This window comes from Micropterus dolomieu, linkage group LG22 (genome assembly GCF_021292245.1).
Source record: "Micropterus dolomieu isolate WLL.071019.BEF.003 ecotype Adirondacks linkage group LG22, ASM2129224v1, whole genome shotgun sequence".
NCBI classification, from domain to species: domain Eukaryota; kingdom Metazoa; phylum Chordata; class Actinopteri; order Centrarchiformes; family Centrarchidae; genus Micropterus; species Micropterus dolomieu.
In genome coordinates, this window is record NC_060171.1 from 20,002,089 (window position 1) to 20,027,242 (window position 25,154).

The 25,154-nt window shown below is 37.8% G+C and overlaps 1 protein-coding gene and 1 long non-coding RNA gene across 2 annotated transcripts in view; one reads left to right on the forward strand and one right to left on the reverse strand.

Moving 5' to 3' along the window:
- The window catches only part of LOC123961456, a 33,801-nt gene extending 12,229 nt beyond the window's left edge, over positions 1-21,572 (forward strand). Inside the window, exons 2-4 of the long non-coding RNA XR_006822735.1 lie at positions 12,022-12,109; positions 12,218-12,342; positions 21,480-21,572. This is a non-coding gene — a long non-coding RNA (uncharacterized LOC123961456). The remainder of the gene's footprint in view (positions 1-12,021; positions 12,110-12,217; positions 12,343-21,479) is intronic.
- Positions 1-25,154, reverse strand: part of LOC123961427 (zona pellucida sperm-binding protein 3-like) — a gene marked incomplete in the record, with an annotated part of 791,580 nt that overhangs the window by 95,416 nt on the left and 671,010 nt on the right.

Here is a 25,154-nt window from a genome sequence, read left to right on the forward strand (position 1 = left end):
ATCAGCATAATGAAAATGTCACACCTATCTTCTGATTGCTGCATCTCAGTGGGATCTTGACCCTGACCATAACCCCTAACCTGTGACTGTTTTTATAATAATAAGACACATGCAGAGAAAAGATGGACAATGCAATCCTTCATCTTGTATGTGAATGTATATGTACTTTTAAATATTGTAGTCATTGTAGTTGTACTGTAGTCATTCATTCGGTCACTTACAGTTAGCCTGTCTGCCCCCTTGTGGGTAATACTAGATTTGCCAAGCACTATGGAATGAACCATTAACCAAGATTATTGAATCATACTCTCATGAGTATAGTGCATGTAGGGTGCTTTTGTGATACAGTTTCTGCTGAGGGTTACATTGATTAGATATTCTGTCCACACTCTTCCCTGCATGGTACTCTGCTCTAACACCCAACCCTACTTCCTTAACACCTGGGTGTGAATGTGTTTGTTCGTGGATTGTTACGCAGTGTGTGCCTGTATGTGTCTGTGTGCTAAAGTATATCTGTGTCCTTGTACATTTGTGTGTGTATCTCTGTTCCTGTGCACACACAGCATTGTGTGCCCACGTATCTGTATGTGTGTCTGAAATCACTCATCGCTGCGTGAATATCATGTGTTGTGTAGATGTGTCTGTGTATTTACAAGTGTGTGTTTCTGCATGAATCTACGGATATGTGTTCTTTGTATATGTAAAGGGTGTCTGCTGCTGTGTTTGCATCTATGTGTACGTTTGGCTGTTTGTGTTTGTGATTGTGCCTGTTTGAGAGCTGTCTATGTGTGTGTCAGGTAGGAACAATCTGTTTCCTTCCCTGCGGCAGAACCTACCAATCACATCCCTCCATCATCTCTCTTCATTACGTATTCATGAGTTTCTGTGTCTGCGGGGCTGTGATTGGCTCTTAATGAACAACTGACGGCATTATCAGTCAGCCAATGCTATGGCAACAAAATAAGTCAGTGAGTACAAAAGAAACACAACCAACCACTGGTACAGAAACATTATTCAACTCGAGCAGTGAGATAGTATGCCCCTCTGGGAGGATGACATATTGGATATTGTCGACTGCATGGTACCTTTGATATGACTCTCATAATGTCTCAAACCTGCTCATGATCAAGTGCACACATCTTCAAATGCTCTGGATAATTACAGCCAAAGAAAAGGAGAACATTTAGCACATGAGGAGTATACCATTAAGTTTTTGTGTAAATAAATCCCCAAGTCCTTTCTTTGTCAGCCTTGGCTTAAGAACCATTAGTCAAACTGAGACACTGTAGGCCTCAGGGGGTTGGTATGAGCTCATAAATCTTTGAACTACCCCTTTATCATCTTTTATATTATTTTGGTTCTTGTATTTCGCCATTACTGGCTTTCATTGTTGACTCCCTTTTTGCTGCTGTCATCTGTATCAAATATGATGATAATAAATCATATTATGCTATATCAAAAAGGCTGTATGCACTGGGATTGTTACAGTAAGTGTAGCAAGGAATGTATTTTGCAGCTAGTTTGCATAGACACAATCTGGTGATGATTTATGATTGCTGGTCTGTGGTTACAAAATAGCTCATCAAATGTGGAGGATGTCTACAGCATGGACAACCATCCTCAGCCACTGATTGCACTCACTAATTGCATTTAAACTGTGATTAACTCAAGCAGAAGTATATATTGAGCGTTGTAGCCTACCCAGTCATTAATATTTCTTTCTTTTTTATATCTTCTGCCTAGCTAAAACAACATTTGAGCCAGCTATGCATACTGTATATTAAACACATACACAACATAGCAATTGTCATAGAGAACAAAGTATTGTATATATATATTAAATGACACAGTTACAAAATGTACTATTAAATCTTCTGGTCTCACTACAATCCTGCTTTTTCACAAGTTTTATTAGCATTGGAAATCTACAGCAGAGTTTGTCACATAAATGAATAGTTTGATATTTTAGGAAATACCACTCTCATATATGTTGGTTAAATGTGAAGATACAGCCAGCAGCTGGTTAGCTTAGCGTAGCATTAAAAAAAATGGAAACATCTAGAAATAAAACAGCTAGCCCAGCTCTGTCGCTACATGTATTATACATTTAATTATTAGGCAAATTGTATTCCTCAGGATTAATTTATTGTTGAACAAACACAATGCTCTCAGTCAATCCAAAATATAATTTAACCTCAAACCTGAATGTTTATCTAAGAAAAAGTGAGTTTTGTCTTGCTCAGGAGAATATAAATATGTTTGCAGAATTATTAGGCAATTAAAATACAAAAATAATTTCTATCAAATTACTTGTTTACTCTCAAAATTTAGGGTAAGTCTTTTTTGCCAAAAATAAGTAGTGACCAATATAGCCGTCCTTCTTTTCAATAACTGCAATGAGCCTTCCATCCATGGAGGCTGTCAGTTTCTTGATCTGTTCACAATCAACTTTCGCTGAAGCACCAATCATAGCCTCCCAAATGCTGTTCAAAGAGCTGTATTGTCTTCCCTGACTGTAAATCTCACCTTTGAGAAGGGCCCACAAGTTCTCAATAGGATTCAAGTCAGGTGAGGAAGGGAACCATGTCATTATTCAGGCATCTTTGAGGACCTTGCTGGCTAGCCCAGCAGTGAAGTACTTAGAGGCATGTGATCGTGCATTGTCCTGCATAAAGATCATGGCCTTATTGAATGCTGAGGATTTCTTCCTCTACCACTGCTTGAATAAAGGATCTTCCAGAAACTGGAAGTTGAGTTTCAGTCTATCTTCAGCCTGAAAAGGTCCACTATCTCATCCTTAATGGTAGCAGCCCTTACCAGTACCTCTCTTCCACCTTGCTGGTGCCGTGTCGAAGTGGTGCAGTGTCCTTCAGTGATCCAGCCACAGGCTGGTCCATCAAGAATCACTCTCATTTCATATGTCCATAAGACGTTTAAAAAAATCTGTCATACAGAATATCTTTGCCCAATCTTGACGCTTCAAGTTGTGAATCTTGTTCAGTGGTGGTCGTGTTTCACCCTTCCTGGCCTTGGCCATGTCTCTGAGCACTTGCTTGCTGGACTTGACACTCCAGGTAGGTTGCAGTTCAGGAATATGGTGGCACTGGAGGATAATGAGTTCCTGGCAGCTTCACATTTAATTCTACTCAAGTCTTTTGCAGTTAATTTGCACTCCACAAGCTTTTTGCGCCCTAGTTGACTATTAGCAACAAAACGTTTGATTGTCTGGTGGTCACACCTCAAACGTTTAGCTTTTTGAAGAGGGCATCCATCTTAAAAGCATTTTCTAATTTTTTACATTTCAGTCATCAATTGTTTTGACCCATTTTACCTGAGGTAATGAAGCTGCCTAATAATCATGCACACCTTGATATAAGGTGTGATTCACTTTCACCACACTGTCCCTCATAACACAAATACAAATCACTTGAAAATGAGGAACTCCAATGAGCATTAAAGTTTATGTGATTTGGAGTTGGTAATTGTGCATAGACATAATCAATCAATCAGAATACTTACTTGCCTAATTATTGTGCACGCAGTGTATTTGCCAGGGCTGTGGACTGTTTCATATATGACTGATTAGTAGTTGCACTACATCAAGTCTTTACCATCTCTCTTTGACATAAATGTAAATGCACCGTATTTGTATAGCGCCTTTCTAGTCTTTTCGAACACTCAAAGCGCTATTTACACAACATCAAACAGAAACTAACATTCACACACTGGTGGAACAGCCACCTGGGGCAATATGGGGTTCAGTATCTTGCTCAAGGACAATTTGACATGCAGCCTGGAGGAGCCGAGGATTGAACCCGCAACCCACTCTAACTCCTGAGCCAACAAGCTGAGCTTAAACAATGGTTTCAATCTAAACTACTCCAAACCTTTCTTTATTTCAATGATACTATCTAGTTAGCATTTACAGTATAAGCAGTATGCAAACAATTTAGAAAATTATTTATAATACACTATAATACAATTGTCCCCATATATAAGCAAATTGTTATTATGAGGAATTTATTAATATACAGTATTTGTCAACAATTATAACTTCTCCTATGAAGATTTTATATCATTACGTTACTATGTCATTAATTATCATTTTATTCTCCAGTATCCACTTATTCTTGCCAACAGGAAGAGTTATAAGTTGTTAACAAATACATTAAAAAAAACATGTTTATCTGCTTAAAAATATAAATACTGTAGTGTGCTATAAACCATTTATTCAATGTTTATATACTGCTTATGAATAAAGAAAAGGGGGAGTAAGTAAAGTGTTGACAGACTTTTGCTCATTTCTGCACATTAACCATGTAAATATGACTTTTCTCATGTGGGTACACTAAAACACTAGCAAGGGACTTCTAGCCCAGAAGCCGGTGAGTTCAATCAAAGTGCGTGGTGCCTGTCTGCTCGAATCACCTCCTCAGAGAATGCTTTACTGTTCCACACTACCAGTCTTACAGAAATCCACATGGTATTGAGGTGAACAAGCAAGTATGACTAAAATAAATGAATCGTTGAACTGGATCCTGCCTTGGGTAACAGAGTAGCTGCAACTTTTGGTAATACATTTTTAAAGAGAATATATTTTAGTTTTGGTCTGAAAGTACAGCGCCAAGCCTACTTCAGACTCAGTGAAATGCTTTTGTTATAAAATATCGTTTAGTATGTATTTTATTGAACTTGGTTTTACTTAGGTGTCAGTTCCCTCACTGTTGAACTTTAGTTCAGTTTCCTATGTTGCTAGTTAAAATTAGTTTTGTTAAACATGCAATTTTTGGTTCATAAATATGGTCAATGTTAACACTGTGTGAATATGTAACATATTTAACTTTGATGCATATTCACACATGACAGGTTTCATGAAAATTAACAAGGGTTTTATATAGTGAATATATTTGCACAAGCAAAAACAAACTTTTGACTTGACTTTTAACTATTTTTGGCCCACATTCCCAGATTTGGCTGCCTAACAGGGGGGAAATACATTTCAAATCTGATTTGAAGACTTTACTCTAGATCAGAGCTTTCCCTTGTTTGTCGAAAATAATAAGCATCTGCTGATGAATGTTCTTAATTTCTGACAGGACATTTACAGGACAAGCGAGTTTAGTCTCCCAATGTCTGAGGGACTGACGACTTTATGTATCTGTAATTATTGGTTTCAGGTCTGCTAGGAATGTAAAATGTATTAATTTCTCTCTTAACATAGTTTCTTTACGGGGATATATGAATCTCTGCTCTTAAATATTATAAATGAAATGCAGCGAAAAAATGCTTTTTATCAAAGAGTCAATATTGTATCAGTTATCAAGCTTGTTCTGCTCGTTTTGAATAGCTATAACACTAGTGTCAGTACATTTTTATTCTTTGTGTAGGTGGATTTCTGTGAAGTCAGATAAAGTACTGTGCTTACAGGCAGTCATAAACAGCTATGATATATGAGTTGCTTGAAGCAAATTCATTAATGGTGAATTTATGACAGAAATTATTTAAAGATGTAAAGGAAATTCACATTTGTTCATCATCTGTTTCATTATTGAAGAAATTATTTCCTAACTTGGAAAAACAGTATAAGTCTAGTGTTGACACCATTACAGATGTGAATAAACATTATACAGCCTCACATTATATCAAGAACTGAAGCTGCAATGTGCTTTCAAACCAAACTCTATTAAGTTTTGTAATAAATCACCATATTGAAAGGCCTATGATACCTTTTAAAAGTACAAAATCCTGTGAGTTTTTACTCACAGCAGAAAATGGACATGATTTCCCATCCCCATGGCTCACAAAAAGGGACATTTTAACCTGAACCTCGATAATAAAGCAAAATAAATCAAACCACAAATTGAAGCTTTTATATTGAGTTACACTGCTTATGGTTAGATGAAAACGTTGTGTGTTACGATATGTTTTTTGCTTTGTAAGGAGGTATTTTTGTAATATCAGATAAAGTGATAATAGGTATGGTTTAATTAAGGATTCCAAGTACCATGTGTTGATGTAAGCAATGTAAGTAAAATTGACACATGCTTGCTTTAACATATGGTGATGATGTTAACAGTTAGTTCCACCTAATGATATATAGTACTGTACGTCACTAGTGCTGTCGCTACAAAGTATATTTAAATTAATTATATTGCCCTGCTTAGCAAATGTGTTGATCTTAGACATTGTATCAACATTTTACAAGATGAATTTAGTACCTAGTAACACATTTTTTCATTCAAACTGAGTATTGCATGATGGGGGTTGTTATGTATCGCCCTTGAGTTGGAATCACGTTAAATTGTCATGCTGGTAAGTTAACCCAATAATGCATAAATTAAGTTAATGTTCAGCCACTTTACATTAGATTAATCGTTAGCACGTTAATCGATTTGGTATAACGTCATAATTTTAAGTAGAGTTCCACTAACGTATGTGCATGTATATAGCAGCATTATCCATAATCAATTATTATGGATAATTGTTGCCATAAAATACACATGATATAAATTAACCTTGTTAAATATAATGCAACGGGTGTATGTGCATATATGTAGCCCGTGTATTACATTAGGATAATTATAGCACATTAACTCATCTGCCATTTGTCACCATTCAATGGATTAGTCGGGTCATTATAAAAAGGCATCTGTCAGCCACTCTATCAGACATTAATTACAGTGATTTGTCACTGTACTTTGTCATTCAGGACAAGATATTTGTATGTTTATGTTTTCATTATTTATGTTGGTACTGTATTGATTTATTTTGACAGAGTAGTGCAGAAAATATCTAATGTGGAGGGAGTCAAATTGAGATAACCCCAGGGTGTTTTGTTGCGTGGATTCAAATACAGCTACTCAATTTCTCTTCCATACTGTATTCCAACCATACATGCTGAGCTATTGTAACATACAAGCACAACATTGCTAACCCTGTAATGAAATTATGTTAGAAAACAGAGTATGTGCTCTGTCAACTTGTCTCCTTTTGCCTTTGATTTACTCTGATTAAAGGAACCATTTATTTTCTAACGTTCCATTATCTGAATGCTTTGATTACAGAGCTGCATCATTGTCATTTTGATTAAAGCTGCAATTTCCTTCACCAGCTTTTGTTCAGAATATGATGGGGCTTCCTGCAAAACACCTCAACATCTGATGTATGTGGCTGAGTGACAGAGAGTGAGAAAGATTAAGCATCTTATGAACAAAAACCCTGAATGGTGCTGTTGTTGAAAACATTTATCCTACTTTGTCTCCTCTGTCTGCTTCTTTCTATTTTTGTTTGTCTCTTCTCTGGCTCTCGCTATCTGTTTCCACCATTTTGAAATTTACTTTGCCTTTGTAACTTTCTTTTTCACTGTACTCTTCTCTCTCTCAGTATTGTGAGGGAGAAGAATCTACTATTTTCCTTTTTTTAAATTCCTTTGCTGGGTCTATTTTTTCCCCACTATCCAAACTGTTCTCTGATTTTTCTTGTCTTTTCTTTATTCTCCTCTGCAGTGAAGCGATCAGTAGATTTTAAATCGCGGGGCGTTAAATTATTCCCTGGCAAAGACTCCAGCAACAAGTTTTCAATATGTGAGTTCACATCTTAATGTCACTATGGCTAATGAACTGACGTGTGATGGCTTGGTTTGGCTTGGTCTGGCTTTGTTTTTAGGTTTTGTTTTGTTTTGGGGGGGTTTCTCTTAAAAAGGCTGTCAATTTCAACACTTTTGTACCTTTGTTTATTGACAACACAGAAAAATATTGGGTTACCTATGTAGACAACATGTGGTAACATCAATTCATAGAAACTTAGTGCTAAATGTGTCAGTGACATGTTAAAATATGAGATTTCCTGATACACAAATGTGTTGAAAAGGTCCCAGCCTTTATAAGAACATGCGTTTGCATTCTGCTTGACTGCTGGGTTCTTGTTGTTTGATGTTTTGTATATGTATCATGGTGTCTTGGTTTCTGCATGCTTGTTCATGGCTTGCTTTGATATATTTAATCATGGCTTGTTCTGATAAGCTTAATCATGGTTTGTTTTGCCCTGCTTTGGGCTTGTTCAGGGAATGTAAATCAGTTGTTGTAATATTGTTTACTGCCCCCTCCTGCCTCTTCTCTTATATTTCTTCATCACACTCTTCTCTTCTTTTCTCCTCTGATCACACACCTAAACTACATTTTTGTAGACCTTTATACGCAAGTCATTGAGGGCATCAAAGCAATTATTGAGTTTAGAACAAAATTTCTCTGCCATAGAGGCCAATGCTAAAAAAAAAGAAACACTAATCTGACTCTCATATCTACAGTTATTCATATCTACATTTAAGCTTTGGAGTACGATGACCCATCACAGTTAGTAGCAAATTAAAAAACTTTTGTCGGTATATTGTTAATACACAATACTAAAATCCATGCTAATTTACTGCTACATTTTCCTATAACTTGAAATAACGTGAAATCCCAAGTTGTAAGAATGAGTCACTTTGGAAACTCTTTAATTTGACACTGAAGTGAAAGTATCAAGTGTAAGGGTGCTAATGGCCCACATGTCATTTGATGCACCGTAAAAATGGCCACATGAATATTATTTCATTTAGTTAGAAGCCTTTTCAACACTTTGACATTGAGAGAGCATGTACAAAAAGTATGAAACATCTGCAAGGAAAAGAGCAGTACCTTTTGTTACCGAAATTCCACTTATTAAAGCTGTCAGTACCCACTTAAACCTCCCATATTTTAGGGTTATTTTACATCCAATTCCCTCTTTATTTCTTTTCACTTCTTTTGTCTCTTTATTATATCCCTTCTTCGCTCTCTCTCTGTCTCTATTACACGCACATACATGCACACATCCTCACACATTATTACACTGATATTTGTACACCCAAGGGTTCATACTCATGCATTACTACTGAACCTACATGCACATTATGTAAACACATGCATCAATTCAAGGACATGCCCTAATACATACAAAAATGTTCACGCAATCAGATAAGTAGACCTTGCTTATCCATGTCGTTACTTGGTGCGCATGCTTGCTTATTATGCATTTTTGAATATTTCAGATTTTTCTCGCCTTTTTTCCTTATTTGCTTGCTCACTGTGTGTGTGTGTGTGTGTGTGTGTGTGTGTGTGTGTGTGTGTGTGTGTGTGTGTCTGTAAATGTGTGAATCCCTTAAGTACTATATGAGCTGAGCTAAGCACAGCACAGAGACACAACCCATCACAGATTCATCAGGTTTCCCGACAGGTTGAAGAGTCATGGTTGAGGTTTGATTCTACAGATGTGAATTTGTATGTTAATTAGTCTGGCTCTGATTGGTTCAGATGTTAATTTGCTCTGCTCTGACTGGTATCACTCTTCAGTGAAGCACAAAACCTGTGTGTGTCTGTCCATGCCTACGTACATGTTTATGTTTCTGTGTGTGTGTTTTCGAATACATGCATATGTGTGTATGTATGTGACTTTTGTGGTTTTTTTGTGTGTTTGCATGTGCATACAGTGCTGATACTGTAACCAGTCCCTCTGTTATGGTGTTAATAGTCCAGATGGTCAAATTAGCCGCTCCAACAAAGCAACAAACTATCTACTCTAACAAATACACACAAATGCAAACACAGAGACACACAGACACCAACCACCTGCTGGGTTTGTTGGTATGGACTATACATGTACATGCATGTTAGTCGGACACAGCCTGGGTGGAAGGGTGTTTGTGTGAAAGTAGAAATGTGCAGTGTGGTCTCTCGGCCTGTGTTTGTTACACCTATTTGAGTTGTCAGGCATCTGCATTTTTGTTTAAGATAAGATATTACAACAAAGAAATACCTTAACACTAAAAAAACTGCACACTTAAGGCAAAGCTTTTATTTCAAAACAGTAAAAACCTTGGACTTAATCAGTGTTCTTTTTCAATATTTAAAAATAAATGGAAATCGGTCTTCAAAAATCCAAGTGAAACCAAAAATACCATTTGCAGTCTAACTCTCTCTAGTTTAGCCTTAAGTAATTTTACTGGCTTGGTGGGAATTTTTGCAAACTCAATTCTGCTCACTTCTGTTCTCTTCCGATTTTCGCCTTTGCTTTCTATTGGTGAAAAAGTGGGCTGTGTTCTATGTAAAAAGACCTTGTTCACATGAGGTGACCAGTGATTTACTGCAGAAAAAATAACTTTTAGATATAAGAACTGAAGATGTGTTTAAGCGTATGGGGTAAAAACAAACAAAATAAAAAATTGAGAAAATTGATTCCATCCAAATAAGCAGACAGAACAGAATTATGTTCTTCCGCAATCAAACGTAATTTAATCACACTAATTAAATAAGTGATCAACAGAATACTGCTACATTGGCGTCTAGTTGCTGATATAGAAATAAGCTGAATGTCATACTACATCAAAGTGCATGATTAGTTGTGTTTCCCCCTCATTTGAATATCAGTCCATGCATTTGAATATCAAAATACACCATGAGGTGTTTTGTTTTCTGTATAGCTGAAGTAAATAAGCTCACCAAGACAGGTTCTTCCTCTAGTAATATTCTACTCACACCAGACATTAGGAAAGGATGAACCACTGAAAAAAAACACATATCCTCAGAGTGGCCTAATTTTGTATTCATTTGGTGTGGATGAAAGATGAGGGAACCTCAAGGATTATTCAAATAATTTTACTCTCGCCCTGATCTCGTCAAGTGGGGCCCTAAATCGAGGAAAAATAGGTCATCAATGGACTTTAGCTCATTAAAATACTGTATTACTACTAATACTTTTGTTGTGGGCCAACCTACTAGAAATGGCTCCATGGCACATGATCCTCCCCAGTACGAAGGAAAAATATACAATGTGTTTTGAATTGGAAAACTTCTAAATTGGAATAGAGTTGTTTGTGTTTTGCTTTCTTTCCCTTACCTGACAGCAATGTTACTTTGGCTTTCCCTGGGAAGACACAGTAGCTTTTTTTGCCATTTCACTCTTTGCTCATCAAACACAAACACACTTACACACACTGTCCATTGCTCAAAGTTAACCCAGCAGCTGTGTCTCTTGAAAGTTTTAAAACCTTTACATGCTCAAGAGAAGGAAATGACTCTCAATGGTTGATGTTTATGTAAATAAAAATTCTATACTCTTGTGTCTTTTAAGGAAAGCCAATGAAATATAGCTGTGGGGTTACTTATATGGAAAAGGAGACCAGGGAGGGTGAGTGACTGGAAAAGGATTAAGAAACCAAGCAGGCAAGCAAGAGAGAGTAAAGGGGATATGGTAGTGAAAAAGAAGACAGAGAGAGAAAGAAAGAAAAGAACAAAGCTACAAACATATACTGTCAAGAGCAGTATTGTAATCAGAGACAGAGAACGTAAAGAAGCATCATGTCAGATGCGTGTTTGTTGTGATGTCGCAGTCTCAAAGCATTTGTGCAGTTCTGTCTGTTGTCTCTGTTCTGCCACTGTGATGTTTGAGTGTTACTGTCGAGATTAGCTCTAGTGTTTCGGTGAGATTTACGATCGTATCTGGAGTGGTGTGTCGTCCCTGTCTGCCTATCTTGCCGTCTAACCTGTCCTTTTCTCTGTCTCTCGGTCTGTCTAACTTGTTTCAACTTCCACCTGTTTCCTGCTGCCTCTAAAGTGAATAAGTGACAAGGCAGGCAGGCTTCCAAAACTGATGCTAAAAGTGCAGAGCTGGAAATTACCTGGGAAGTCTTGTGCTGAATGCTATCAATAGAATGACAGACAGTTTTAGAGTCATGCAATGGTATAGTGAAGCAGTTCTGTGGTGTTGATTTGGCAGCGATGTTGTACCATGACTACAGAGTTTGCATCAAAATCATAAAGTAAACTTATGTATAAAAACTATTGGTTATTCTCAACACATGAAACATAAAAACAAGTATCTGCATGTAGATGAATTGCTGTCTTTTAAGGGAGAGTCTGCTGGCTGGATCCAGTGTAGCTTCACTATAAGCCTTGTCTGTGCCTTATTCTAACCTGCCGGGCTGTGCATCTGTCTGTCTCTGTGTAGTAAATGAAGGTGGTGTGAGACAGGCGTCTAACTCTTGCCCTGATCCGGGAGAGCCAGAGAATGGAAAACGCCATGGCAGCGATTACAGGTACAATTAGTATGCACATATAGAGAACATATACATTTACAAAAACCTTTTATTTGTATTTTTCTGCATGTCTGACTCCCTGTCTTTTATGTGTGTTTTTGTGTATAGCATTGGCAGTGTGGTGCAGTTCACTTGTGGAGAAGACTATGTTCTTCAGGGCAGTAAAACGATCAGCTGCCAGAGAGTAGCTGAAGTCTTTGCTGCCTGGAGTGACCACAGACCGGTCTGTAAAGGTAAGAAATAGCTCTCAACATGCATCTGCACAAGCATACAAATTACTGACACCCTAGTAATAGACACAGATACAGATGGAGAAAGAGGCTGTAATCACAGATGCATGAAGGTAAGAAAACTCTTAAGCACAAGTCCCAATGTACACTGTCTCAAAATGTTGCCAGCATGTAGCCTTGGCCTTGCCTCAGCATGAGTTTGTGTTGATCAGGGCTGCGTTTATAGTGGAAAAAATCCCAATTCAGTTTCAAGCCTCTGGCTATGAAATTCTAAAACAAAACACTCCATAATCCAATATTTGCAATGTAGCGCCTCCCCAACATGCCTTAGTGGTGTGCTTTCGTCAGGGGAGTTATGATAGTGATTGTTCAGGACCTAAATTCTATCCTCTATCATAAACACAATATATTGTAGATAAAGACTACTGTAAACAAACACCAGGTCTGATCATTATTGCTCAATATACCATGCAAATTACAATTTGCACTTTTAAAGCGACAGAAGATATGTAATGTGCCCATATAGTACAGCGACAAAAGTGACTATGGTTTAATTGCATTTTTTCAATTAATCTTCAGCTTCTCTTACTGGTTCCCGTTTCACATCTGCCAGTGTTTTAGTCTCAGACTTGCACCACACACACACACACACGCACACATGCACATGCACAGAGGGAGGGAGACAGAGAGAGAGGGCGTCTGTCATGTTAAATGCCAAAGTCGTTTGTCATGTCTCCCTTCACTAGGCTTCAGACTGTGGCTGGAGACACATACTTTAACATAAAAACCAATATTCACTGTGTGTGTGTGTGTGTGTGTGTGTGTGTGTGTGGAGAGAGAGACAGAGAGAGAGAGAACAAGATAGACTTACTTTAACACCTAACTAATAATCACTGAAATAGAGAACTGAAAGGGAGAAAAAAAAATAGTAATAAAGATAGTGAGAGAAGGAAAGGCAGAAGAAGGAGGCAAGAAAAAGCTGAATAATGTCACACCTACTCTTCCTGCTTAAATTGCAGCCTCTGTGAATGTAAAATTCTCTATATCCATCACAACATATGAACACCAACTACTGTTTTGAGGAACAAAGTATTGTAACATTTTTGAAAAACAGATTTAAAGTATATGGAACATAACTCATAGCTGGACATTTCAAATTGAACCATTTTAATCTCACTATAAACACTGAATCCAGCCAGACCTGGATGATGATTTTGTGATGTGATATTGCTTAGTGGGGAATATTTCTTTCTATCGGTCCTTTTCTATCAGGAGGTCAAAGTGCAAGGTCAGCTATAGAGTAGCACCCTGGAAGTCCATAGGGGTGCAATATCTTGCTCAGGGGCAGCTGAGCAGGGCAGATGCTAGTCAGCCAAGCTATGGGCCCTACACTCTTTCCTTCTGGCTAAAGGACACAGTCTAACCACATGCCTTCACTGCAACCCTGGGTCTCTCGTTTTGGCCAGACACACAGGGGGACTGACCTTCATTATGTGTTAAGTTAGCATGACAGCACAGATCGTTGTAAGCAGGCAGGATATAACCTGGCAAATACAGTTAGGATATGGCTATCTCACGTGGACTGTGGTTGGTCCCTGACAGTTAACCTTATTATCCAACTCATATTAGATATATCTTAGAGATGATATCCTTTGATTGGCTCTTTAAGATTGTTAATGGCTGTTAGGGATTCATCATCACTAAATACTTTATAATGACCAGTTCAATATAGCGCCCATCAAGTCTAGCATTTACCTGAATTTGACGATGCTAAGAGAGGCTAAGCCTCCCCAAAGGGAGACTGCCAATGACATTAAAAGTCTCTGATGTTGTACCCTGAAGCAGTGAATGGTTAAAAAGAATGACCTCTGTCACTGGGAAACAGAGTCAGCAGTCCGCAGTCAGCAGGGATCTTTGAAGGAAAAGTTATGTGGGCAGGGCAAGACACTTTCACCGAGCAACTGTAGCAGGTGTGCATTGTTAAAGCTGTGTTGAATTTAAAACGCAGTACCTGGAATTCCCAGCACAAACTGTTCAGTGAGCAACTTTTTGACAAAACCATGGCAAAGTGCACCATCCTACTCCATGGTTGTTGCTAAATAACTAGTGATTCTGTGCTAGTTGATCTTTGTTGTTTTGAACATCCCACAACGGAGGGCACTGTTACTCCAGTGTGGTCCCATAATACAGTTTGCATAAACTCAATTTATGCTACCCTGTGCAAAAGGCAAACAGTAGCAACAACTATTTGTGATATTTTTTGTTCACAGTTCATGACATGATCTCTGACAGATCTACCTCTGACTTAATGCTATTAAATTTACCCACAAGTCGTGCTTGTTTAGACACTAATATTTTTGGAAAAGAAGATACTGTGTTTTCTATTTACTATGTGTTCTGTGTCATTGTTATGCAGTATATCTCTGCCCTACTTTGGTGAAACAGAAAGACATATATCTTCAAACCTCCCATAAATCCCAGGATAATCACACTGAGGTTGCTTGAAGGACAAGATACATGTAACACTGGAATCATATATTTGTGACAACAATGCTGTGGCTTTGTGTGAGCTATATTCCAGAATCACTCAAAAGAGAAAACAGAAAAGAAAAACCACAATACTATGTAACTGTAAACATTGCAAATATACATTTATAGCTTGAAGTAGGGTGTTTTGGTGGCTTAGGTGAAAAGCATAGAAAAGAATATAGAGACTACTCCTCTATTTTTAAACCTACTCCCTGTTTACCCTTAGGGACAAAAATCCAATATTGAAATTCCAAAAATATAAATGCCCCAGAGGCAAGAGAGAAAGGCTAGTCTAAAGCTAACAGACTGTGAGTAGAATAAGCTTCACTGTTGTCTAGAAGTGGTCTGAGACTCGTTAATTTAATACGCTTTATCTTCTACCTTCTTTGCCAGACAACCAGTACATAACATTGATATTGTGTAAACATATCCAATCAAGAAGTGTGGAGATTATCTAGGTATCTGACACATCTGGCTCTTTTACACTGAGTGCAAATTCATGTGTGACCAATTACATTTTAGTTAAAAGAGGAGTGTGCTCAAGCTTGACAAAACAGAGCGCAATCTGGAAAGGGAGCTAGAGCAGGTCTACATTGTTAGTAGGATACTGTAGTATCAGCTGGCTGATGGTGACCAGTCACATCAGCTCATCTCATCTTCTGTTTAATCAGCAGTTCTAGCCTCCAAGATAGAACCTGCCTATGATTTTAGAGCAACCTAAAAATGCTTCCAAAACCTCCTTTAATTTTTTTATTTAGTTAGTTAGTTAGTTAGTTTTATAAAGACTCTGATACGCCTGATGCATAATGATGCAAACAAGAGAGATGGAAATATCTGGCCAGTTAGGCTACAACTGCAGTTAGTTGTAGTACAATGAAATGTTTCTAGTATTATTGTCAGTCGAATATATTGCTGTTTACTAAGGGGTATACTCCAAATAATTTGCACTGTATAAACATGGAAACTGTGTGGCTTCCCACTCCAGTGTGTAAAAAAAAAAAAAGGTTGAGTACATATTTTGAAACAAAATGTAATTAAGATACCCATTTGAAGAGGTCATCTGAGCTCATGGAAATGCCAGTGCAATTTCATTCCAAATTGTGTAGGCCAAAAAAAGTGTATGCTGCATTTGCATAAACACAACCTGAACTGCACCGCTACATCCATCGACACATGAGGAAAAAATAAAAATAAATGAGTTCAACAAGTAAGCTAGTGCGAGAGAGCAAAGCAGCCATGATTGTGTTTTTTTGCATGTACATCAGATCTTCAGTGAGACGTTATGTTCTCTAAAGTACTGTGACCTTATTTAGCTAACTTTGTTTCATCCTGTTGAACTAAAATAGAACGAGGCTAGCTGAACACCACACCGCTCAAATTTGACCTTTACATCCAGACCACCCAAGAGCTAATGTGGAAACTTGTGAATAACATTGAGAGAGAGGCAATCTGTCAGGAAGCATCAAGCCAGCTGACTTATTAAAGGGTCGCCTCTAAATACAGTTAAATGTGTGTTTTGGCACATTACAGAGAGAATAAAATGAATGTATGTTGGAATTTTGATCTGATCACAACAGCGAACCAATAGAAAGAGAGAGAGATAATCACTTTATTAGACACAATAAAACAATTACAAAACTAAATAAAAATAAACTACAAAAACAGCCATCAAATCCAAATGTCCTTCTGTCCACTCTTACAACACTTTAAATGAGAGAAAAAGAGAGAGAGAGAGGGTCCATGTGGCACCTTGATTAATGGACAGATGGCAAGGCCATTGAGCCAACTCTCGCTCTGTCTGTGAACTCCAGGGGAGTTCAGTTGATCTGCCTGAATATACTGACTCAATGAAGGATGCAACATGTCAACCCAATACACACACTCACACACAGGAAAGAAAGAAAGAAAACTGGAAAGAAACTCAAGTGTAAGGTACGACAACTACACTAAATGATTGTCTGTCTGTCTCTGTATGTGTGCGTGTGTGTGTGTGTGTGTGTGTGTACCCATTAGAGCTCTAACCAGAGCGAGGGCCATTGGAACACTGTGTGCCAGCTTAATGATGTCATCAATCATTCTCTGCGTCCATTGGTCAATCTATCAGCCTGTTAAAACAGCCAGTAGGCTTTGCTGCAGAAGCTTCTGATCTCTAACCTGACTCAACATTGTGATCTAAGGCTCAGTATGAACACAAGAACTTTTTAAAAGGTTTTCACCAGAAAGTTATGATTTGGTTGATATGTATTTGACTTTTAGGGTTTCTGACATTTTAATATTCATCCACACTCAAATTTGCTAGACTTGTTGGTACCATAAAAACTGTCAAACACACTCTAGACAAGTGGCACCTGTAATTAAAAATGAATGTGATAGCCAGACAAGTAATATTTGTATCCTCGTTATCAACACGAAAATAGAAGATACCCCCTAACCCTTTCCGTCAAATTTATGATTTGAGGTTTTCATTTTAGCTTACCTGTCTAGTTGGTTACACATCATCCTTGTCAAAGTAACTTTAATGAGAAAATTCCTTTTATGGGAATGTTTCTTTAATAATTCATGAAGTTCCTTTGATGAAGAAATTAGGAATGAAGAACCATTTTAAAAAATTACCTTACACTTAGCTTGTAGGCATTTTGTGATGGACTGGTAGATTATATACATTGTCACCAAGGCACACCAATGATTGATCGCTGAGTTTATAAGCTCAGAAAATACCACAGTCTATTCATTGATAGTTGAAATGTCTTCCCAGAGGATACACTTTTGGCATAAGCCAATCCAACAGTAATGTGTTGGTAAAAGTGTGCAATAATGATTACATTTGGATAACATACAAAAGTTGAAGTCCGGCACTGAGATCAAATATGTAATTGTACCAGCAGGACATTGCTGGTCCAGTAGCACACCCTTTCCAAATCATGCAATGAATTGTGTACTTAAGAAAACTCATCCGTATGATTCAGTTTTATTTTCTATTTGATTTACCTCTTCCCCAGTTCTCTTTATGCTCTTTGGTCAGGGTGCAGGGTCAGGCAGATAATCTGGAACAGGTAGGGGTTAAGTGTCCTTGGTATGCTTCAGGAGGTATTGCTGTATGGATGATTGAACCCAAGCCCTTCACTTGGGGGACGACTCACTAACCGCAAAGGCCATCCTGTTGAGAAAGCAGCAGAGTTTTAGACCTTGAGTGTAAGGCAAAGATCAGACCGAAAGAGTTTCTGCTATGCTAGAATGGAAAACCAATTCAAAACATTGTGAAGCTGTACATTGTTAAAATTCAGACTCAAAAACACCTTCCCAGTGCATATGGAGTGCGTCCGTTATGCTCTGAAGCCATAAAACAAAACCTGGAGAACTGTGAGCAAGGGCATTGGAGTTACAGAATAGGTGTTGGCAATGTGATCCTTGCCTGAAACATCATTTAATTTTGGTCCTCATCCCAGCGGTTTATGTGAGTATGCGTGTATGTGTGTAAGAGTGAGAGAGGAAAGTGAGAATCCTGGGGGAATCCAGTTGATCTGAATATATAAACTCAAAAGAGGATGTGTTGTTACGCACACACAAGCACACACACATACTTAATGCGGTTCCTGTCTAAAACATTCAGTTAATCTCACTTGTGATTCCAACAATATGCTTTTAGTACCAGATAGACCTCATCAAATTTTTTTAATTTGATCTAGAATTCATTATCGCTTCAATGATAGTGTGGCCCTTTTGGCTTCAAGCCCTCTATATTGTGTGCCAGTATAAATAATGATGAGAGGGAGACAGAGAGATACAGGAAGAGACACAGACAGACAGAGTCAGATAGTGTGAGAAAACCATTTTAAAAAATACTCCTTAGTCTTGCATTCAAAATCTTACTTAAAGCTGCACATAGGGTGACCAGATGAGAATAGGTGAAATTCAGGACAGGGGAGTTAGGGGTGGGCCTGAGCATGCACAAAATGTTCACGATTCCCTGCACTCCCTGCCAGAGCCAGAACAGAGTCTATCTGTGGGCGACACTAAAAGAGTAATTCACAATTATCAGTATGTAATGGTATTTCGGTTATAACTAATCAAAACAGGATTCAGGATCCAAGACAACTACTTGTAATTTTGGACTGTCCCAGATTTTGTCGAGGTATCTGGTCACCCTAGCTGCATAAAATGTTTATATCACTAACAATGAATCAAATGACTATGTGTAATGTAAAAAAAAGTGTCACTGTTTGTGACCCACAGAAAATTAGTGCCCAACTTTTTACCTCTTTTAGCTCATAGTTTTGGTTTTCCAACTCACTCTCATCAACCTGTTTTCTAACCACAGCCAGCTGATTTTTTCAGTGTCCCCATTTTTGGTGGCCTGTCCCCTTCCGGAGCTGTCCCTGGAAATGTCTCCGTATTTCACGCGACTAGAAATACTGGGCAGCAGAGCCTACCAGCTGGTCTGACCTCACGTTGTGCTTGTTCATAATCTGTTCACCTTAGCGTGAGTACAATAGAGCAAAGTTTAAATATGCCACATACTTCTGGGTATTTTAATCTATAAAAACATTAAATCATATAAACTGATGTTTTGTATACACGTCTTTACTAGTAGATGAAATGGAGTGAAAAGTACAAAACTTGAACTTGAACTTGCAAAGTATCAGGGTAGAATTATCAAGTAATTATAATGAAAATAAAACATACAGAAGACAGGAGCATAAAGGGGTAGGAAGAAAAATAGAGAGAACGAGAGATCGGCAGATGATAGAGTGTAATGTAAATCATGAACTTCATACAATGGCTGATAGAGGGACCAAGACAGCGTGAATAAAAGGTGCAGAGAGAAAGACAGAAAGACAGACAGATGCAGGCAGAGAGACAGATGGTGTTTAATATAAATTATGGGATGTTAGCTCCTCTGGTAATTCTGCTGATAACTCTCTCCGCGCTATCGCTATAGCAACACTGTGCCCATTCTGCTGTTGGCACAGTGATGGGCTGGCCATTCGTTCAGGCCGCGCTGATTGTGCTGTCAGCGCACACGCACACTCTTTGAGACATGCAGATAAATCATTTCTCACGTGAAACTCAAACACACACGCACGCTCACACTTCATCTCTATGTATCTATCAGTTTATAAACTTCAGTGAGCTGAACACAAGAGAAGGTCAACTGAAGATGCATTGACAATTAGAAAAACATGCATCAACTGGGTTCAGACAGGGGGAACTCAGGCGGAGATCCAGAAGACAGAGAGACGGGGAAACACAGAGACAGACAGAGAGACAGACAAGGGAGATATAGGGTTGTCTCTAAGGGGTCTTGTACTTGTTCTGACACTCTTACAGCATCTCATGGACACACCCCATTACACACACAAAAAAACACACACACAAACACACTTTAGGATGATTCTTTTACTTGTTCCCTTCCTGCATTATCACAAGAGCAGCCAGGAGTGTGTGTGTGTGTGTGTGTGTGTGTGTGTGTGCTTGAATTTTTTGTGAATTGTGTGTGCATGGTGGGGATGTTTGAATTATGTTTGGATGCATGTCCTTGTAAGTGTTCTCATGCATTTTCACACGCAAGTCTGCTGTGTAGCGTGTGCATGCAAGTATATTATTTTGCAATGTTGAGTGTGGTTTTTTTTCTTCACTGTAACGTACGCATCAACAAATGTACAACTGCATGTGCGCCTGTTTGTAAAATATGACCATATAAGTGCTCATGCTTATGTGCTTTTGTGTGTGTGTGGCTGTTAACTGTACGTGTTCCTGAGGCCTACCGCTGAACAAACTAATTAAGGAACAAACACTGCTTCAAACCAAGCAGAAAATTACCTCCCAACTCTAACAGGGCGACCCAAGGACAGACAAGCAGGTTCTCTATCACATCCAGTCAGAGCACACAGCCTAATAAAGGCTTCACTGGTTTATCGAACAACTAGCATGTGTCATTTTCAACACCCCACTGAATGTAGCTTCACACTTAGTGTTTAGTGAGTTTGTATGACTTTCCCGCATGAATGGGACATACTGATGGTACTTTGCTTCTATGGATTCACATAGAGAATCTCCACTCAAACTACATTGTTGTACACTTACACCAACTGTCAGTCATACCACTGTACCTGTTACATTATCCCATCATACCTAATGTAAGATGTGTGTCCCAAGCTGCACTGTAAATGTTTTACTCTTTTTAAAATGTAATGTAATTTTTACCCAGCTAGTAGTTTGAAGTTGTTATCTTTCAATGGGTATTGAGAGTAAACTGCTGGTGAGTGTCTCTATCAGTCAATTCTACCTAATCCTGTGGTATTTCACAGCCTATAGCTTCCAATTAAGTACTGCCATCCAGGGAGACGTCGCTGACAGTATCAATAACATCTTTCTGACCTTCTGTTCCTCTTTCTGTTCTTGCCTGCACTCCTTCTTTTCTCTTTATGTCACAGCACTATTAGCCCTGTATTAATGTCACTTTTAATTGTTGTAACTACTCTGCTACTGTGATCCACAAGATTTTTTCCTGAAAATCTCTGGCTAAGTATTACCGAAATGGTTTAATCATAAAAATTGTCTCTCAACAATTGCTACTAATAACAATGACATTATGCTTTTTATGTTCAAAGTGAAGACATGTGGCAGTAATCTCCAAGGACCGTCAGGAACCTTTACATCTCCTAACTTCCCAATTCAATATGAGAGCAACGCACAGTGTGTGTGGATAATTACTGCTTCAAATCCCAATAAGGTAAATGCCCTTCTCTCTCGCCTTCTTTGTCTCTCTGTTTTTGTCTGTCAAACAAGCTCTCAAATTCAAATTGTTGTTAATTACAGTTTTTTTCAATTTCAGTATTGCTGCATTGGTCAAAACTGAAGTCTTATTGTCAAAACTCTACATACAGTCAGTGCAGCCGAAGTGTATGTGGAGCAAACTGTGAATCATTTTTCATTGCTTTCACACAAAATGCATTCAATGACCACTTTCTTTCTCCAAAATTCATGAACTCTTTTTTCATTACTACTTGACTGTCTGCAAAACACTATATATATGCAGCACATTTTTCAAACCCTAACACACTGTGTCCAAAACTGTTAAAAACACATTCAAAACAGAACGATTGCAAATATCCTGCATTTTTGCAGTAACTGGACAGATAAATGTAGAAAATCTTAGCAGAACATTTATGTACATTTTACATTTATGTCTATGTGCCAACTGAGAAAAACTGTATTGCAGCACTGTAATTTCAGGAACTTTTTTTCACAAGTAAATTACTGAATGCAGTGATATAGAAAGATATTATTAAAGCAAATTTCTGATTCGTTCTTGTTACATATACTATAGTACCGTGAAAAAGTAAAAATATGTACTATATCTTATAGTTTTTCTCAGTCACTTTGGTGCATTTCTAGAATCATGCTTTAACTTTTGGAAAACTATTTGTATTGGTGAAATATGGCTAAGGTTTGGATGACAATGATTGAAAATGCACAAGGCTGCACTTTTTATGTATGGCATTGATGAATTTCAGCAGTACAGAGTTATATATTGCAAGGGATTGGACATGATTCACAGTTACGCTTTTACTGTTTGTACTGTAATTTGTTGACAGAGCATGTCATTTTGATGCAGAAAATAAAAAAAACAAGACTATTTTACAGCACTGCATAGCATAATGGAAACAGTTACAAAAAAACAAATGTAAGCAAGAAAACACCCCCTCAAGTTGATGTTCCTATCAGGCCACAGATTCTTACTCACATCACAACAAATATCTTCATCAGTTTACTGTAGGACACATTTACAAAAAAAAAGTCTTATAGACATATGTAGAAAAAATGTTTCGCAGGTTATCACGTGTTCAGCCATTTTGCATGTAGTGACTTATGCAATGAACTTATGACCAGATGTTGTGGGGTGTAAGACTATTCAACAGAGAACCAATATACCGAAACACATTCTGATCAACATGACATACAGTAAGCAATTGATCATGTAGGAAACAATTTCTAAGACTGAGAAATTGCTTTTACATGATGTGCACAAGTAAGATGATGTGGAGGTTGAACAAGTAGAATTTCAATTTTGATCTGAGCAACAACTGTATTCTACAAAGAAATACTGATAATATATATATTATAAATATAATATATATATGAAAAAATCCATCACATTTCAAAGATAAAAGTTCATCAAATTTACTTAATGTTTCCTGTTGTTAGTGTTTTGTAGGTCAGTGTGTTATGATTAGGTCTGGGCGATATGGCCAAAAATGTTATCACGATAAAAACATTTCATATCAGTCAATATCGATAATTATCACGACATAAGTCAAATCATTATTTCTTTCAAGTTCAAAGGCATATTTTTGTTCCTGAGTGAAAATTGAAGAAACCAGATGGTTAATTATGTGGTTAAACTTGACTTTGGTAAGAATGTGACAAATAATTGATGCCAAACAGTGGATCACTTCACAAGTCTGAGTTAGCAAATTCAAAACTGTTATCTTTTTCAGCAAATATGATTAGTTTATCTTTTTTCAGGCTTCTTTTTTCAACAAAATAAATATTTTAATAGAAAAATTAGGTGCTTCAAATGAATTAAAGCAAATATTTATTGATGATAAAATGAACATATATTATTTTGTTATTGAGGAAAATTATATTACGATAATTATCATTATTGTTTTATTGTCCAGCCCTAGTTATGAATGACAATGCATGCTTTCTGCATGAGAATTGCTGCCATTGTTTTGATTGAATTAGTTTATTTTGTGGCTTGTATGAAGTGTGTTGGTGGTTTGAGTGACTTCTGGAGGTGAGATTAACTGTTTGGCCAAGATGCATGTTGGTAACGCAGTATGTGTGAAGAGTTTTGAAAAAGTGGCATCAGTTTTGACCAATGCAGAGCAACTGAAAAAAAAAAAAAAACTGTAACACACACTGCAATTAATTGTTTTGGAACTAAATGGAATATGACCATTTGATATTTTTAACCAGGTCAGGTCACTCATTGGTGGGCCTTGAAGCGGACACTTTAGGTGCATCGGAACTATGGAGAATATCTCTCTTCTGGTGCATGGTGAAAAAAAATATGTTAATTCTATTGTAGAAGAACTTCATTAAAAAACGGCTTGGAATACATTTATTATTATGTGAATGCATATTTGGAGTTGATATTTTGCATGTAGGCTGTAATTGTATTACTCCCCGTAAGTGTACCCACGCCAAACACAGAAAAGAGCAGATATGAAATGTAAGAGCAGCACTGGCAGAGCAAGAGCGGGGAGTACACATCATCTTGCAGTCTGCCCTATTGTTAAAAGTGTGTTGGAAATACAACATGCTGCAGTGAGACAGTATGTCATGAGTGAGCGTAGCGATGCAGCTCAAGTTGTCTGCCTGAACTAGCCTGCAGGCTTTGTTCCATTTGAATTTTATGCATTCAATGTCATTTTAATTGATATAACACAGCAGCTCTTACAGGCATTTACAAATTTAGTTTAGCAGCATTTTTACATAATTGAAATGTGTTGATAATGATTCATATAGGAGGAACCATGCATGCTAGTCAGAGCATATCAGTGTCTCATCCTGTGTGATTGGTTAATCCTGCAAAGGGGCAGACGAAAGGCTAGGTTAGATGGATAGCTGCAATTGGTCGCTTTATGTCCCAGGAGAAATCTGATTGGTATTCAGGAGACACATCGTTATTCCACTCAGGGTCACTGTGGTGACCGCCCTGTCGTCAATGGCAACACCTGCGTCAGCACCATGGCGATGCACATACACATATGTGCACAGTCACACGCACACACTTTTGCATGAACGTGTGATCAAATATACACACACACACACACACACACACACTTTGTCGTTTTGCTCTTGCTCAAAACCTTTGTCTCTCGCTCTCTCTTTCTGTCCCCAACTCTCACACACAACTCTCTTTGTCACTGCCCAAGGCCTGTGGTTTATGGCCTAGAGCAAAACATTCTCATTTGAAGGCTACAATGTGTATGTGACCGTTGAAGGCTATAGTACTAATGCCTTTCCCCGCCCTGTTGGGTACGTGTGTGTGTGTGCGTGTGTGTGTGTATAATGTGTGTAAGTTGAAAATGAATGTGTATTTATTATGTATGATTATGGATATTGCCAAACACATTGCCCTAAATGAAGACCTGATCAACTGAAGCTGCATCAAGTCATTTTTATAGCACTTAATCGTCTAAGGCTTTACCTTATCACTGTAATGTTCTTTTATCATAATACATTATATATACAATATGTCATGTGCTATACTG